Here is a 19580-nt window from a genome sequence, read left to right on the forward strand (position 1 = left end):
CAATTTGTAATGAAAAAAACAAAATCACAAAAGTACTGAACTCCGACAAAGATTTAAAAAGGAAAATACCTAATCAAATGGCAAAATCAAAAGATAAATTGAACCCAGAAAAATTGATTGATTGAATGGCATATATAATATATAAATATTCTATATGTCTGCAATACACAGAAATAGTTTGAGCAATTGTTGCTGAAAGTCATGTTGTTTGACAAATTGATTTATATTAGAAGAATTTATGTCCCTGCAGCTACATTTAGAAACGTTTTATTGCTTGGTATGCTACATCAATTATAGTCAAACTGTTGAACTTTATTTTTATGCTATAACACAAGAAAACTTGCGACTCTGACAGCACACTTTATGGAGTTCATGAATTTTGATAACTCACTCCATATAATTGATCTTTTCTACGTACTTTGATATAACCTTGCATTCTAAGCAAAATTTACAACACAAATCCAGGTATGTGTAAGTTTTGTCCCAAAATTAATCTTCTTTAACATGATTTAAAATGGAGTGGTTATTACAAACATAAAAGAAACAGTTACATAATAATGTTTTGTTTTCCTTTTTTTCTAAATAGGACCTTAAAAAGGCCCATATATTCCCTACCTAGAACACGTAATTAGAAATTTGGAACGTAAAAAAGATTTAATAATGCATCTGATCATTTCAGAAATAATTATATGACGTATACGTCAATGAAACAGCATCACAGGTACATAACAAAAACCATCTTAATATGCATTCTTGCAGACATCTGTCAGCAATATTATATATCTGTATTTCCTTTCAATTTGAAGTTTTGACTAAATTACTTAGCAGGTGATACATGTAGGTACACAGTTCTATGTTTAAAGTAGAAGTACAATAGATATCCATTATTTGTATGACAAACTATATAGTGCTAGCATTATAAAATGCTATAATAGTATATTACCATTTACAGAATAATATTAACATGCGACAAGATATTAAAAAAACTAACGCGTAGAAGACAGTTGTCAAATTAAAGTGACTTATGTCTGTTTAGTTTGAGTGTAATAAACATATATCATTTGATATAACTTTGAACACGCAGATCCATTCATGGGATCACGGTAGGGACAACACGATTCAAATAATGTAAAATGATGAAATCAATACTTGAAGTTAACTTGCGGTTATCGCACATCAATAAAAAGCCATATCATCATATACGGTTTATCAGGTCGAGAACTCTAGATTTCCTGACGTCAAAATATATTTGCATAGTAATTTCCATAATACAAGGCCAAAATGGCCTTGAAAACTGACCAGTCGACTCAATGAAATACAATGCATTGTGGGCTACTACGAGTTTACTACAACTCGAAAACACGTGGAATTAGTGGAAAAACTGTCAACTAATATAGGGTCTGGGACTCTCAATATATTTTTTTTGGTTCTGCGAATATGATCATTTTGAAATATATAACATTTTCGTCAATTTGCATGCTCAGATTGAAAAGGTATTGATTACAAGCTTCACTGTTCGACTTTCTTTTTCGCCTTGTAGTCCAGCAGATAGGTGAATAATTGTGCACTTTGTGTTAAAAGCATAAAATTTGGTAGAAACATAGTTTGGACCATTCTAAACAAAATTAGATATGGAGGCAAGCTTGATTTGATCCACTTCCGGTTTTATCATCAAAATGGCGGACATGCATTTGAGAACTGATTAATGGTTACCCAGCAGATAGGTGAACAATTGTGCACTATGTTTTAAAAGCATAAAATTTGGTAGAAACATAGTTTGGACCATTCTAAACAAAATTAGATATGGAGGCAAGCTTGATTTGATTCACTTCCGGTTTTATCATCAAAATGGCGGACATGCATTTGATAACTGATTAATGGTTACCCAGCAGATAGGTGAACAATTGTGCACTATGTTTTAAAAGCATAAAATTTGGTAGAAACATAGTTTGGACCATTCTAAACAAAATTAGATATGGAGGCAAGCTTGATTTTATCCACTTCCGGTTTGATCATAAAAATGGCGAACATGCATTTGATAACTGATTAATGGTTATTTAAATCTCACAGCTTGTAGCCAAAGTTTGCTGTGTAGACTATAATATTATTGTGTATTCATGGTTTGAAATAATGTATCATTTCTTTGAAACCCTCGGGGTATTTTATTCAGAAATTTGTCACTTCCGGTAAAAAAATCACAAGTAAACGTTATTTAGAGACAAAATACATATGTTTGATAAAAAAAAGCAATGTTGTCCGAAAAAGGTTAAATATCCTTGACCATTGATATTGTTCGATCAAACATCAGCATAACGAATCGTTCGATTAATTGCGTAATAGTGTTGTCGACATTCATAGTACTCACATGGGTTGCGTCCAATATCGTAGCGGCTGCAAAGGGCTACGTAGATGTATGACTATTGAACGTGTAGCTAGCCTAGCTGCAACATAGATATAGATAGCAGCTAGACTAGCTACTCGTTCAGTAGACAAACATCTACGTAGCACTACGAAGCTGCTACGATATTGGACGCAACCCTGGTCTCTCATAACGGTGTATACTCTTGTGACACCATTCAATACCATTCAGATATCCCCTGTTTTTTTCACACCTTAACCATCGATCTATGCCACAGTGTCGAATACAGTGAATGCATGAAAAGCAGGTAATGCATATGCTTTTTCTTGTCCTAAAAAGTTAGCAAGCTCATGAATTAAAATGTATACGAAGAGGTTTCCAGTCCCAATGCAACCCATAAATATCAGCTGCATTGTCACAATGACATGAAACAAGTACTAATACATCGGTAACAACTGTGGCAATAATTCTCATCTCGAAAATGTGTTCATCCATCTGTTAATTTGACAGAAAATGAATGAGCTCTGTTTAGTTTTTATCTACACGTGAGAAGCTCTATCAGTTTAGTGGTTAGCATGATTGTCTTTGACAACGTCTCCTTGTACTGTCAATCTTTATATTGTCTACAATAGTTACATCTTGTCAATGGTTCTAAAAAGTAAAATCACAAAAATACTAAACTCAGAGGAAAATCAAATCGGAAAGTCCCTTTTCTATTCAACGAACGACGAATAGTATCAACAACTGCTGAGGGAGCTATATCTTTAATTGGTATACAGAACAAGCAGTTCGTTGCTGTCTTCAAGAAATTGATTTCCTATCTCTTCTACCACAGAACCTACATCATGGATAAACGACATTTGAGCTCTTAGTTTCTGCTCATGGTCAGTTGTATTCTCGTCATCAAGAAATTGATATATATGACAATCCCTCTGGTATCTTTTGTCCCTCTTCTCAAACTCTTTAGCATGTCTTGCCATTTCTTGTCAAGCTGCCATCCATCTTCGCAGGGCTAATGGGTTATCTGTTACAGTGTCTCCATCCGACTAAACAACATGTTTATTTCATGTGTTCTGTCAGACAGTGAACCATTATTTCTAAGTGCATATGTTTATTTAGATGCATGATGACGGATCTTTGGAGAAATAACGTTAAGGATTCGTTTGTAGCTGTTAAATATAAATATCCAACAATCGTTAGTGTTTCCTGCTTATAAGAGTCGGTTGTTATATATTGTCCATACAACAACATACTAACAAGAGCTACAAGAGTTCTTGGAACATAATTCTCCTGCTAGATCACTGAAAAAACTACCGTCAAACCAAAATGAAACAATAAACATGTCGCTGCGAATTAATGTTACTGCTTTATAAATCTGCATTTAGTTTTATTCAAAGGCATCATCACCTGCTTTCTGAAACGAGGGTTCTATATTATCTTTGAAAGCAAGTTAATTCTCTTTCCCTTGTTTTTATTCCTGAATATCAGATAAACAAGCAAGCATTAGATATAAGAAGTTGTATGAGTGCCATTGAGACAAATCTCCATCCATGTCAAACATGTGAAAGCTCTCTCACAGGCAAACAACCCATAATTTTAAAATGTAAGAAGTATATTCTTTTATCTTGAATTATGAACTCTGTCTTCAATGTCAACATCTAGATTCCTTATTCGCCTATAGAAAAAACCTGACATCTTGAATCCTGGTGCTAAATCTTCTGCGGTTATGGAATCTTCATTGTAGCTGATGATGTCATGGCTTATTCGTGCGTCTCTTCCTTATTCAGTCTCATCTTCACTAGAGACTTTTGATGCCTGTCGATAAAGATAAGCAAGACATTGGACATGATATTTCGTTTCTTGTACAATGAGGTCCCCAGCACTGAGCTTCTCTAATAAAGTTGTTTACGCATTGACGGTGTGGGTGGGTTTCCAGCTCCGATTGCCTGTTTTGTTTACATATCATCTGTATCCTTTTGATGTCTTATTTTAGCTCTCTTTAGTTCTGTGTTTAGATGGCAGGTCTTATGCCATGTGGCATTGTTTTTGTACGTAGTACGTGGAAGATCCTGCCATCATATTGTGTATACAGATGGGTCGTAGACGGTAAACATGGAAGTCCTTTGTATTTAACGAGATTTCCAGCCAAAGTAAGATATCTAGCACCAATATTGATACAATTTGAGGGTGTAGGGCATTACAGCTATTTATCTGTCATATTTTGACAAATTATAGATTTAACATTGAGAATAGAAAAAGGAATATATCAAAGAGACAACAAACTGACCAAAGAGCAGACAATAGCCGAATGACACCGATGGGTGTTCTATGCAGCGAGAATTCGTGCAACCGAATGTGGTCACCAGCTGGTCCCTATACAAATGGTGTACTAATTCGGAGTAAATGGATGTCACACTAAATTCCAAAGCATATAAATGAACTAAAATCGAGTCAACCTCTTCAACATTTGGGGACGAACTACCTGGTCTTCGATTATCTGATACCTCAATAAGTTTAAATCTTTAAGAGGTCATCTTTCAATTGTTATCTAGACTCTTGATTTATCGAAGTGTATGTCTATCTTCATTCAAATGTAATAATGAAACAGTAGTGTTCACCATATCAATTGAATTTTAATGATCTCCAAAGAAATAAATACCTGAGGCTGATTCTATTACACCATTTCTCTCACTTTTTGCAAATTAAAAGTCAACACTTTTCGTGAATTTTGACATGAAATTTCGACCGGAAAAATTGCTGCTTCAGCAACACTGAAACCCATCTAATACGATTCGGATCAATTAACACATCAGTTCTTTTAGTATAAACTAAAAAAAAAATTAAAGAGAATTAAGAAAAGTTGATATTTAAACATGCATCCGCCATTTTGGATTTTACCGGAAGTTAACTATATTTCCAGCTTGCCTCCATATCTAAAATTGAATAGTATAGATAGAAGTATGTTTGAACAAAGTTTGGTGCTTTTAACACGAAGTGCACAATTCCTTCATATATTGCACCTATCTGCTGGAAAAGTAGTAACGCAGGTTTTTCCCATTGTTATGCATTGTACCTGTGCAATAATTTCACGACGTGAAACGTGAAATTTCGAATGAAGTGATCACTGTCTAATACGAAAATTTTGTAATCTCTTTTAAATAGTTATCAAAGGTACCAGGATTATATTTTAGTACGCCAGACGTGCGTTTCGTCTTCATAAGACTTAAACCTATATAATGTCACTCCAAAAATATTACTGCCCCGACAAACACGAAAACTGGCACAGAAACACTTCTATGTGTACTGTATGTGTTAACTTTTTATCAGGATCTGCACATCATAATATTCAGTATGCTAAAAATAAGTGTTACAAAAACTCGGACGGGTGATAGCTTAACATGTAGTTTCATCACTCGATAAAGTCCGTCAGAGGTATTTTCATCGTTCGATTGCTGTCCTATTGACGTATGTGCAATATATCCGATTATATAAATCCTCTGAATCATAGTGGATCCAATATTACCTATTAAGTTTGAAATACCACGATGAGGCATGAGTGCCAAATGAGACATCTTTTCATTCAAGACACAATCTAGTAAAGTAAGTAATTATAGGTTCATTGCTGAAAAGTAAGCTATAACTAAATACAAAAACGGCCTTATTTTATATACAAAAAGAGAAGAATTTTATGTCCAATGAATAACAAAATTATAGTAGGTTTAGGTCCAACGCTGCAGTTTTCACAAAACCTATCAAAGTTCCCACGTTGTCGAGCAAAAACATGGATAACATCATTAATGGTTTTATAAAGATTGACAAAAGTTCGAGTCCGAGTCCGATAGAAAATTAAAAAAAATTGATATCTCCATTTGAAAAAAATAATCTTAGCAAAGACGAAAACAAAATGAAACTACAGTTGTTTGCCACTACCGTCAGAGCAAATGGAACAGTTTGAAAGTCCCAAATACTGAAATATTTCAAAAATCAATACTTATAGATTGTCACTGTCATGTATGTAAATATTTCATAATGGAAACCCGAACTTCCGAGGGATGTTTATATACAAAAATAAGAAGATGAGATATGATTGCCAAATGTGACAATTATCCACTTAAGCACAAATTGTGTCGCGGGATGTAAGTAATGCTAGGCAACTGTAATGCCTTCAACATTGAGAAAAACCCATACCGTATATATAAAAAGAAGATGTGGTATGATTGCCAATGAGACAACCTTCCACAAGAGACCAAAATGACACATACATTAACCAGTATAGGTCACCGTACGGCCTTCAACAAAGAGCAAATCCCATACTGCATAGTCAGATATAAAAGGCCCCGATATGACAATGTTAAACAATTCAAACGAGAAAACTAACGGCCTTATCTATATATAAAAAAAGTGAACGGAAAACAAATATGTAACACATAAACAAACGACAACCACTGAATTATAGGCTGCTGACTTGGGACAGGCACATACACAAATAATGTGGCGGGGTTAAACATGTTAGCGGGATCACAACCCTCCCCCTAACTTCGGACAGTGGTTTAGCAGTAAAACATAAGAACGAACTATATAAATCAGTATAATCGGCTATTAATGGCCCCGATTGATGATTATACGCTGTTGTTTCTTAGAGACAAAAATATAAACACATTTTTCTTGATTTAAATTACTTTTTTTAAAACATAAAAGTAGGTACAATATAAAAAAAATAATATTTTGTGACACCATTAAATACTTGACGAACTCTTAGTCTTCGTCTTTTGTATGAACACAAAATTCATATATCACACATTTCTCTTTAACTATCTATACGAAAGTTGCTGTACTCATGAATATCAGCATCGACTGTTATCGACGGCTAACTTTACACTTGTATTTTCGTTTTATGGGTAGTTGTGTTTTTCACTGTTATTTCGTTGCTATCTGGTGGGCGAATACATGAAATATGCATCTCATCATTAAACAAGTAAATAGCTATATATCTGGTAATTCAAACACTTGTTTCTACGCATAAAGACAACTCTTGATTAATATGAGCATGGAACTAATACTTTATATCACGAACTATAAATGTGGATACAAAAAATGAAAAACTAATCAAAATCGTTATCCCGCATTGCACGAAAAAAATGTGTTTATTTCAGTAAGTAGCACGTGTTCTTGGTTGATTGTAATTACGTAGTAGTCCATAATGCATTTTTACTCATTTAGTGGATTGGTCAAAAACCCAGGTAACAATAAATTGCGTCACACGTAAATAAACAATTACACGTGCAAGAACATAAGTTTGCTAATTCATGCATTTCAATATAAGGTAGTGTTCCTGACCTGTTTATTATACACATGAACTTATAATTGCTGATGTTTGTATTTGGGCTTGATGCGGCCACGTGCAACCATGACCTATATTGATACCATCTACGATGACTGATACTGAACTTATAATTGCCATAAATTGTATCAAGCAGGACGTTTATCGATTTTTAAATACAAAGTGAACATTGCAATGAATTCAGTTTCATTTATTAATTCGAATTTGATAATAAACTAACCATCTACAATTTGTCTTCCTCTTTCTCCTTAGAAATTAATTTCTAATGTTGTCGTGGTTTTCTCCTGGTATTTTGGCTTCCTTTCAAATAACAGCTAGCCTAATGAAATAGTCAAGTGTGCCGAGAGTGGCGTTAACATCCACACTTCGAAACAGCGGTGACATTGCTTCGCCTTTTAAAGTCAACGGAGCGTAGCAAGGAGGATGTTACCAAACTGACTATTTCGAAATTAAGTAAACACACACAGGCTATCTATTGTACATGAGACTGAAATTAATAAATATGATATCTATCATAACAGTGGGCATATAGGGCCTTCATAATACTAGATGGATTAACATTTCATTTGGTATTAATATAAATTTAAACCTCAAACCATGGAGATTTATTTTCAATTTGCTTTAACTTTGTGATGTATTTTGATATCTGAAGATTTTAACCTACCAACTCACTAGTGTGTATGAAATGCCAGAGATGACTCATATATTTCATACTTTTTCACTGCTTAATCTAAATATTCAAAGAATAGAGATTTAGAATTTCTTCCGTCACATAACAATGAATGCACAAGTCATGGAATATTGGCGACGTCTTGAAAATAAAGATAATAATCGGTTGATTTGAAAGAAGTTATTTGCATCTTAAAACAAAATTGCCTGTCTATTATATTGGCTGAAAAGACAACGTTGATCGACCATTCTGTCAAATAATTTAAGTGTGTTTTATAGACACGCGCTACAGGAAAAGATAGTGTTTACGCAGCATATTTCATTCGTTCCTATTTTATGTATTTGTTTTAAGAGTGATTCTCTCTGGTAAGTATTTTTTTTTTATAGGTTTATAGACATTTAAAAATACAATGTAAATGATGTTTTGCATGCTGATGTAGTTCTGCCACTTCGTTCTAGAGTTCACAAACTGTTAAAAGAGTGTCGAACTTAATTAATATATATATTCTGTTGTAAAATAACAGTTTTTAGAGGAATTTGTTTTGATTATATCGAGATAAAAATGTGCAGAACATCACCTAGCTAATTTGTGTCAAGGAGGAAAAAAATAAGTGATCTCAAGAACAGATTTAATTTAAGAAAAAAAAAATCAAGAATTGATGCATCCGAGGGTATTTCTGTCTTTATTTGCCCTCACCAAGAAGGCTTAGAGCCGAACGTTTGAACGCCAAGGAAGTATAAAAACCGAAATGACTAAATCCGTATACGTATAAAAAAAGATGCGATGGGATTGCTATTGAAACAACTATTCACAAGAGGTCAAATGACACAGAAAATACCAACTATCGGCAACCGTACAGCATTCAATAGGCCTAAAAATTGTCAAATGTAAAAAAATCCAACGAGAATACTAACGGCCCAATTTATGTCCAAAGAAATACACGAAAAAAAAACAAATATGTAACACAGTAACTAACAACAAACACTGAAATACAGAATCCTGACTTGTATTAGGCACATACATACAGAATGTGGCGAGGTTAAACTTTAACTAGGGTTAACTTTGACTACGGGAGGGAGATAAAATCTTACTTTCTGATCGATAAATAAATTCATAAACGGCCAATTTTGGGACAGATTTGTTATTTGTCAGCATAAATGGAAATTAAAGCTAAAAATAAACACTTTTCTTTATCGAAATTATTTTCAACCGGCTTGTATATATAATCACGGCAAACTTGTTCACGCTCACAAGACATGAATTAATCATAATATGCATATAACTGACAATGAAAGAGAGTTGAAAAAACATGAAATGTGGATAGCATTTAAAAAAAGCTTGAATATGTAAAGTGTGTTCCTCTAAATAGTAAATAGGATTGACATTTTCATATAAATTAATGCACTTATTTATTTGTGATTGTAATTCGTGTTTGTATACTTTATTAGACTGTGTAGACCTTTCTATCAATTTATCTCATTCACGCCGCAGACTAGTTAGTCAAGAGCATGTCTTCAATTCTGTTGTCATTTAGGATGGATGTTAACTTCACCATGTGAAACAAACTACAATTTGATAGATACGTAAATAGCTGACCTGAATTGAACAATTTCATCTGTAAATGAAACAAGATTGACTCTTTATAAAGATGTCTGGTAAAATATTGATTTACCATTGGAGTAAATACTTTCAGTTTAAAGACATGCATTCCCAGAGTTAGAAACATTAATGAAGACATTGAAATGGGTCTAAAAAAGTATGAGGACGGAAATTAGATATAAGTATTATTATTGTAATTGTTAAAAGAATGAACATATGTTTTATAATATGCAATAAATATGTATTTAGTTAATGTCGATGATTTACGGATTCCAGCTCGCTAATTTACATTGCAATTTGTTTATACATTACATAACCGATCTTATCTATGTCCTTTTTAGTCACAGCTAGAGGGATTGTTTCTATATATGAGATAGTTTCTATGCAATCAATACTTAATGATCTGAATGAGTAAACAGTACTAGATAAGTCAGAATAAGCTTTTAACGTGATTTAAAAGTAATTTTAAAATGGGATGACGTTTGATATTGAATTGTCCGAACCATGTTAAATCGTCCGTATACTGTCATATAATTGTTTTTTTAAAGAGAATATGGCTGCATATCAATGCTTTCAAATAGCAGGTAATCCATAGTAGTCAGTTTATCACTTACAATGAGAGTCAAAAGATGCCATTTCAAAAGCTACAAGAAACTCATTAGTCGAAAAAAAAACCGACATTGCCATGGCAAACAAAAAAATAAATCAAAATCAGAATCAAACGACCAAAAACAAACAACAGTACACAAAACACATGTTTAGGCCTGAGATCACTACCCCTTCCAAAAACCGTAATATTGTTAAAGCATTATTCATAAAATTACTATTTCCGTCCAACTGTGACATTTTAAAAGGTACATGTTCATCTGTTGAAAATGAGATTGGAAATAGGCAATGCGTCAAGGAAACAACAACCTGATTAAAGAGTTGAAAACAGACCAATGCCACCATTGGGTCATCAACACAGCAAAACAATGACGCACCGCAACTGGTCATATGATGTTTTTTTTTAAATTATCAATTTTAATGCCCATACATAGCATTAAAATGACAAAACCAACTGCCTGATTAGGGCCTACAACATTAGAACAGTCATAACATACATATAAACTAATAAACAGAAGAAAAAAAAACCGACAATTTTGGGAGCATATGAAAATGATGAAAAGTAATCTTTTTCTAGCTTAAAGTATCCGAATCCTATTGCAATACAAAGACTGGATATTAAAGAAAATATTGTACAACCAACATAATAACTTCATTTCGTCATAAAAAACAAAACACTTGGATTACGTACTCCTGTTGTACGTCTCCGGAAATTTTGTTTATCATAACCTTACATGGTTTTCAAAGGTAAAAGGTTTATAAAATAATACGCCAGACGCGCGTTTTGTCTGCACAACACTCATCAGTGACGCTCAGATCAACGTAGTTATTATGACGTCAATACAATACTGCCTTGTTATAACATATCATATACAATACTGTCAATCGTAAATAAATTGCATGTTATGGTCCTGTAAATTACACGGAACTTATTCATTTCCAAACCAGACCTTGTTTTATCCTATCATTATGTCTGTCTGAAAAATATAAAAGCAAATACATTTAATTGATGTTCAGGTTCGTATTACATCTGAGTTTATTGTAAATAAATAAGGAAGGTTCATAGACAATGTTCCAGATAGTACAATAGAAGTATAGAATCAATCATTGCTATAAAAAAGTAATCATATTTAACATCTTTGAATGGGTAAACGTCCTAAAACAAAAGATACACTCAGAACAAAAAAAGTATCACAAAACAAAAAAATATAAAACGCAAATAACTAGACAGGCATCTTTACAACTCACCAAACTTTAGATCGTTATAATACGCCATACACTTGAATGATGTCATGAAGTTATAGATGAATTTCATAAAGTTGCTTTCGATGATTTTCAACTGAAGGTTAAAATTCAGACATAATTTCATTTTGCTAATGTGTAATATATTATAAAAGGTAAATTCATTTTTTGTTTATACCAAAAGCGACCAAATCCTGTAAAAGTCTTTGACATGTTTGACTTTTCGATATGTTTAAAATCATTTTGTTTAAAAGTCCCAATGCAGCTGACAGTACATTTTCGACGTTAAAGATGTGGAGTACAATTATAAAATTGATGTAAATTTTACCTTACCAGGTTAAAGATTGATAAAGTATAACTATCTGATTAAAATTCTCATAATATGAAAAAAATAACTGAGATAAACAAGCAATATCCAAATAACAAACAAAGAGGAATTGTTGATACATGACGTAATATTTTTAGGTGTATATAAAACACAAAAAACAGATCAAGTTTTGTTATAAGGCGTTTTGTCTGTTACGTAATATATGATTATTAATACTTATACTTCCATTTCTTATATCCTTTACAGTGTTTTGTTTAAAATTTAAATATATGACAATGGTGCATTGTAGTGATCTGTAAATTACATTTGCAGTTTAGTAAAGTTTCCGGAACTAACTTCATATCATACAGACAAATTCATGAAATTAACCAATTAAAAGGGACTCAGTCATTATGGCTGTTAGATGTATTTCCAATTACTCGAATAAAGTGTTCAAAAGCCTAACTGACATTGTTCCGGCTATTATCATATTAGTTTTGTATTGAATTGTCTCATCGACGTTAGACATAGCGTTATAATAAAGTTCAGAATATTTCTCAGTAAGAAGTCGCTTACTTCCTTTTATTAATGATGCATTGCAATATCTTCAGTGCTTTGACTTCCATTATTAGAGGTCTGCATATCAATGCTCATTAGTATGTTTGATATTGAGAATAACAAAAAAATGAAAATGAGGGTTCAACAGTATGATTTTTGACCAACAAACTAGTAAATTGCCCGATAATTATATCTTAAAAGAGAACACGAAAAAGGAAAAAAAAACACATTCATCATTTCTCATTTCATATACATGTATTTGAATAAGACTAAGTTTTATATTCCAATCAAACTTATGTCTAAACAATGTTGTATAAGAAAGGGTCGAAAGATATCAAATGGACATTCAAGCTCTAACTCATAGATAAAAAATAAACGACAACGCCATTAATAAAAAAAAAAAAAAAAAAATAAAAGTACACCAGACAAATCATAGAAAACTAAAGACTAAGCAACATGAACCCCACCAAGCATTGTGGATTATCACAGGTGCTGCGGAGGGAGGTTTAAGCAGATCTTGCTTCACATGCATAATTAGACCAAGAATTCCAATGAAACTTATATCCAACCATTATTGTATGAACCTTTATTTATGATATATATTGGATATTATTTCACGCATCTGTTCAATTTTGTCGGACAATAATGGATATTTATTCGAAAACTTAACCAATTTACAACCAGTTCTTTAACTAATCTACCATTTTTTAATCTATCAATATGTAATATGAAGTGATTATCGAAATATATTGAAAAGCAACGTGGTTATCCGATGCCCCAGAGGTCATTTCGACTTCGTTGCGAATGTTGCAAACTAATGAGATTTCAATGCAATTATTTAACAGACAAGAGAATACAAAAAGACATATTAGAATTGCGCCGTTTCTTTCAAATAGTGTTTGACTCTTGGGTATTTTGTTTTGTTTTTCTTTTAAAACCAAATTTAATATAAAGCTACATTTCAAGAGATATGTATTGCCTAAATGCATATATGGTGCAGGACAACTGGTACCATTAATGTTATTAGACTTTGTATATGTGTAATGTTATGTTTGTCGATTACTTATTAAAATATATATATTATGTAAACATATTGGGTACAATTACTGGTGTCACACATTTTTATATTTAGTAAATTCAATCAGTCTTTCTATTTTTTTTTATTAATATATATTATTGAAAACATATGATAGATACAGCTGCTATTGACCGATAATTGCATACACATATTGAGTTTCAACAACAATGAGATTTTATACAGAATGTGACGGGTCATCTCTTAATTTATGATTCTTAACAACATAACGGAATATAGATTAACACTTACTGAAAATGGGTACACCCGTTTCGTTCAACCATTTACTTTTTAATGTGTACCAGACTCTCAGTAAGTTAAACATGCATGATTTTTTTACATTAAACAATGAAAACTGGCTTACAGCACATATTAGTACTCTTAGATTGGTTATGTATGACTCTTGGTTATTTGTTTGTTTCTGCTTCGTGCCGGTGTGATGAGTCAAACCCTTTCCAAATAGTAATTACATACATTTTTTTTTTATATCTTTCGGTTTATATATTATTGTTACCAGTTACATATGAAAGCAAAGAGAAAACAGATAAAAGACATACTTAACCCGACCAAATTTTCTGTATGTGCATGTGTCCTAAGTCAGGAATATGTGATTCGGTGATTGTTATTGGTTGCTGTCCTTCATATTCGCATATTGTTTGTATATTTGTATACGCCATTTAGACTTTTGGATAGCTTTCTCATTGGCAATCATACCACATCTTCTAAATATTTTTATATATAATTACCATTCTCTTTAGTCTTTTTATGGATATACCATTCATTGGCAATCATAACAATTCTCTTTAGCCTAATATATAACGCTCTCTGCATGTTTAAGTAAACAAAAAATGTTGATAACCTATTTATTTAAGCGTCCTTTCGGAAGCTTTCTTGACAGCCGATTGGAAAGGGTGTCATATAAATCATTATGAAATATCTGTTAAAGACGATATAGATCAAACTAATTCTACATTTAATTTCAAATAATGCTGGTATTTCATGATATTCATTTGGAGGACAAAACCTCGATTGAAGAATATTTGCTTCTGTCTCATTGATTTTAATATTGGAGAGAAATTTATTTCCTTCGTACATAATACTGATCAGTCTTTATAGAGAATAATGAAATTATCAGTGTTCATATCAAACACCATGTTTAGTTTCTGTTTTTATATTATTCAAACTCATTTGTTACCACTTAGGTTGCGTATCGTATCAATTTGTCTCTACCGATATTTGCAAGAATTAAAGTAATGTTATTAGTTCTGGAAAAATGGTATAATGTGAATCATTTTGACAACACATAAAGACAAACATTGCGAGACAGCGTGTTTTGGGGAAATTTATAAATAAAACATACTATTTCACTTCATATGTCACTCTGTGTGTACTTTTGTAATACGAGTAGTGTCAACTTGACTGAATTGATTTTTTGAAATTGTCTTCACGCGTTATTTTAAATACAATTTTGAGTTTGCTGTTCATTCATTTTAGAGATTTGACATACCTCGGAAACTTGGTAAATTTTGAATCCGCCTTCCTTATTGAAAGTTGTATTATTGAAGTCAAATGAACTCCCTTACTTATAAGCATAAAAATGGGATAAATGATTTCTAGTTATTTATCCGATCTAGAGGTCTATGGATGTTGATACTATAAATTATTGTGTTTAAACGTAGACTTCTGTTTCAATTAGATTTGATATACTACTGACATATTATCATTGGTAATATAACTATGAAGATAGTTGGTTTCATCGTGTCTTGCACTGTTGTTTTGTTTATTCCATTTACTTCCCTTGATTAGATCTTTGGTGCATATGTATTTTCTTTCACATCTTGATTATTTGATGAATATTCTTATTAAGCTACACATGATATCACTCGTTGATTTACAATAATCACCACGTAGTTCAATACAAATTACTATCTGACCCTTTAATGTCTAAAATGTCAATTATCGATTTTCTAAAATTCTTCGGTTTGTCCGGATAGCAGAACTATTAACTTTACCAATTCATGACTTTTTTACATTGTTACAAAAATAATGTGATCCTTAAAAACCATGTCTAAAGCGATTTTCTTATTCATATCATTTTTATACATCCAGTATGTACATTTGTACTACAAAATCAACACTTTTTAAATTATTGTATCCTCGGGAACTCAAATGGAGTGAACTCGGTTGCTTTGAAAAAGTTAACCGATCTGCTTTTTCACAATCGTTCTAAAAAGCAACCACATTCCTGGCCAAATAGGAATCGACGACCAGACGAACAATTCACGAAATACTTTACATATTTAGCAATACGAACCCCACGAATAATAAACTAAATATTTTCAGACGGGTTAGCTCTTCCTGTACGAGTAGTATCATTCGATAACTCACTGCTTGCAAAGAAATTGCAATATTAGTCTGGCATTTTGGGTGCTTCTATCGAGTAAAATATAACAGATTTGTGGCTTCGGAAAGCGAAAGATATCTATGGTCAGTTTTGAAAAAGATATTCAATAACGGTAAATCAAATCATGATGACTTCCGTAAATTATTCGACAAGATTACATTTGGGATCCATAGGTAAATACTTCCTTGGCATCAGCACCCTCTATTACGGATATTATGACAGGGAACGCAAGTATTTAAATCTCGTATCAACTGATAAATGTATTCCTCACAACCAGACTCTGCGTTAATGCTGTACAGACATGTAAATTTCATAATTAAAATCATTTCTTGTATCTTCATATCACGTTCAAGAAGCAGCAATAGCGGGCATTTACGAAAAACAAATACATAACATTTAAAATACAAAAAAATAATAACAAAATACACAAACAAAAAACCAAAATCTAACATAAATCGAGAGTAATTTCAAGTGCTGATTCATGCGTGTTGGGTATACACTTCTGAATATGCATTTTTTGTATATGTACTTTCCGTAGCACGGACTATTAAATGAGTCAAAAGGGTTTAAAACGAAGACATATTTCTTCAAACCAATATATTTACAAATATTTTTCTAGTATCTTAGTTTGACTATTTAAATCAACCGATGTCAAGTATTTCCGAAATCACTCCAAGTGAGGACAAGTATACATTATTAATATACAGGAAATGTTACAAGTACTTTTAAACTTAACATATGCTCAATTGATTATTAACTATACTTTATACATCCTTTGAAAATTGAACACTGGAGTAAATCAAAAACAACAACTTATTGACAGTGTTTCCTCGTTTTGTTTTCTTGTGTCATAATTTATACAGAAGTTAATTTGATTTTACAGAATACAGAGGATTTAAATAGACGCTGCTCCAATATTTACTGTAATTGGAATACGATTTAACTAATCAGCATTGACTTTTTGTGCTTTGGTTGAATAGTCTTAATATAAGTCACATCGCTGAAAATAAAAGTAAGTTAATACCTGTTCTATAATTATTTGTACATTTGAATTTAGAACATTCCAAATGTTAAAACAAAGAAATACATGTGCTTTGAATAGGATTTGCGAACAATGGTTTATAAAAAGCATTTAGTTTGTTAATTTGTATCAACGAATGAATAATTTAGACCTAACAATGAGAGTATTTTTGAAAGCTATGGGATTTAAATAGGAATCATATCAAACTAGAACAACTTGTCTGAACTAGGAGAGTCAGAGATTGACATTTTTGTCTTATTGCAGAAATACGAGTTGCATAATTCTAAATTATTTCTTCAGTTCAGGTGACGCCGATCAATTGTTTTATTTCATTTAAATGAAGTTATGTTTTTTTACAACAATTTATTTAATATTTAGACAATTTAAATGTATTTCAAGATTATATGTGTATCTTATTTTTCACTATATAAAAGAATCGGATTTGACCGATGTCAAGTATTTCCGAAATCACTTCAAGTGCGGACAAATGTGCATTGTCAATATACAGGAAGTGTTTTTTTTTTAATATCGACAGAAATGTATAACATCTAAAATAGCACTATGTAAAAAAAGAACAACTCCAAAAGGAGACGTCTCGTGTCACTCGTTTCCCCTCATTTGACTTGTAAAACAATATTCTTTGATGTACAATGGCATTTGACGTCATTGTTTTTTTATTTATTGGCATTGGCGCTCATCGTTTAGAACTACCCTCAGGCAAATTTTCCGGTGTGTTACAGAGTCATTTCGCATCTCGACAAATTAGAGTTGAGATCATTAACAGTGACAATGTTTCAGAAAAAAGATCACGTATGACATTTGACATAATTGGCTATTCAATTAAAAGTTTTTTGTCAATGGAAACGTATTAAAAGTGATTCGGGTTCTATATAATTAGAGTAAAGGGGTATTTTGTAATATTTCATGTAAAGAAATGTTACATGCTGTTTAAAACAGTCTTGTGTAGATGGTATACTTTTCATATCTAAAAATACCTTCAAACTCTAAGTAGCAAGTATACAACTATTGTTTTGCATTGGAGTACTACAAAATATAAAGCGCGACCTGGTAAAAAAAACTTAGTAAGACTCAAATTGCTTGGTTGTATGTCATACAAATGTAGTGATGACTCGCTAACAATTCGTACAACACAATTAAAACTGCATGTATGTATATTAAATTCAATCCCCCCAATATAGAATAGTTTGTTCAATTATGTATTCCATACAGGCGTACGGAAACCAATATTTAATTACTTGATTAATTTCAAAATTTTGATTATCACTTTTCCTCGTTTGTTTATGACATGATTTTTTTTCGTACTGTTTCCATTATCCTGAAAGTGCAGAATTGTTGTTCTATAAATAAACATTGAGCTTTTGTTCCCAACGAATTCATGGTAAATTGGCTTTTTATTAATGTCCTCGGGATCTTCCTTGTATTTAATTTCAATTCTGGAAAATTGATAATACCAACATTTGTATTCTGTGTTGGTTTCACAATCTGCATATTTTGATTTAAAGCTAAAGTTGTAAGTCTTTTTTCTGGAACAGCATACATTATTCAACGCGATAATAGCAAAAAAAAAGTAAAGTTCAAAAGTCAAAATTTGTATACAGCTGTTTTCCATCACCGATAAAAATATGACCGCCACGTTATAGCCCACAACGCTGTATAAAAATTGCGTTATAACACAATACAAATCAATAAATCAAAAGGTATACAGTTGATTTGGCATTGTTATATAACTTTTAAGTAAAGAAACATGATACACATGTTAATATATAACAATATTAAACAGAACTTTCAATTCATCTAAGTAATACAATGGTGCCATAGTCGTAACTCCCCTACTACCCAAATATTGAAATAAGCCCCGCCTCCCTACTAGCTTAATATGGAATACACTGTCTCCACGCGAACACTTTTAACCAACCATATTCCTAGAAATGTATATTAGGGATGACGGACGAGCATTTTAATCGTCCTGAATATACGATAGGTTCTATGCAATCAATACTGTTTGATCTGAAGTATTAGACATTGCTAGATAAAAAATCGTATGCATTTAACGTGATTTGAAGGTAATCTTCAAATGGAATTACGCTAGACTTTGAATTGTTTTGTCTAGAACATGTTTATTTGTCCATTTAACTTTTTTTTAAATCAACTTATCTTAGATTCCAGGGTTGAATCTGCATACGTCAGATACGATTATGACCATATCAATGCTTATTCAAGTCGAACAAGGACTTATTAATAAACTCATCATAGATGAGAAGAGACATATGCCTTTGTTTAATAAATATTTACTGTACTTTAACACGACGTAAGTGCTCTTGACTTTATCATTCAAAAAGAGAAAATCAACTGCCCGATTTTGTGTTCCTATTATAAT

The 19580-nt window shown here is 32.0% G+C and overlaps 1 protein-coding gene across 3 annotated transcripts in view; it reads left to right on the top strand.

The window, feature by feature from the left end:
* The window catches only part of LOC139500012 (uncharacterized), a 105613-nt gene that overhangs the window by 10781 nt on the left and 75252 nt on the right, over positions 1 to 19580 (top strand). For 2 of the 3 annotated variants that reach the window (XM_071288707.1, XM_071288706.1), the window contains exon 2: positions 17045 to 17173. The gene's annotated coding sequence lies outside the window, so the exon portion shown is untranslated. Of the gene's footprint in view, positions 1 to 16905; positions 17174 to 19580 lie in introns of those variants that run through there. The other variant, XM_071288704.1, reaches the window with a different exon arrangement.

The sequence above is a fragment of the Mytilus edulis genome, chromosome 13 (genome assembly GCF_963676685.1).
Source record: "Mytilus edulis chromosome 13, xbMytEdul2.2, whole genome shotgun sequence".
NCBI classification, from domain to species: domain Eukaryota; kingdom Metazoa; phylum Mollusca; class Bivalvia; order Mytilida; family Mytilidae; genus Mytilus; species Mytilus edulis.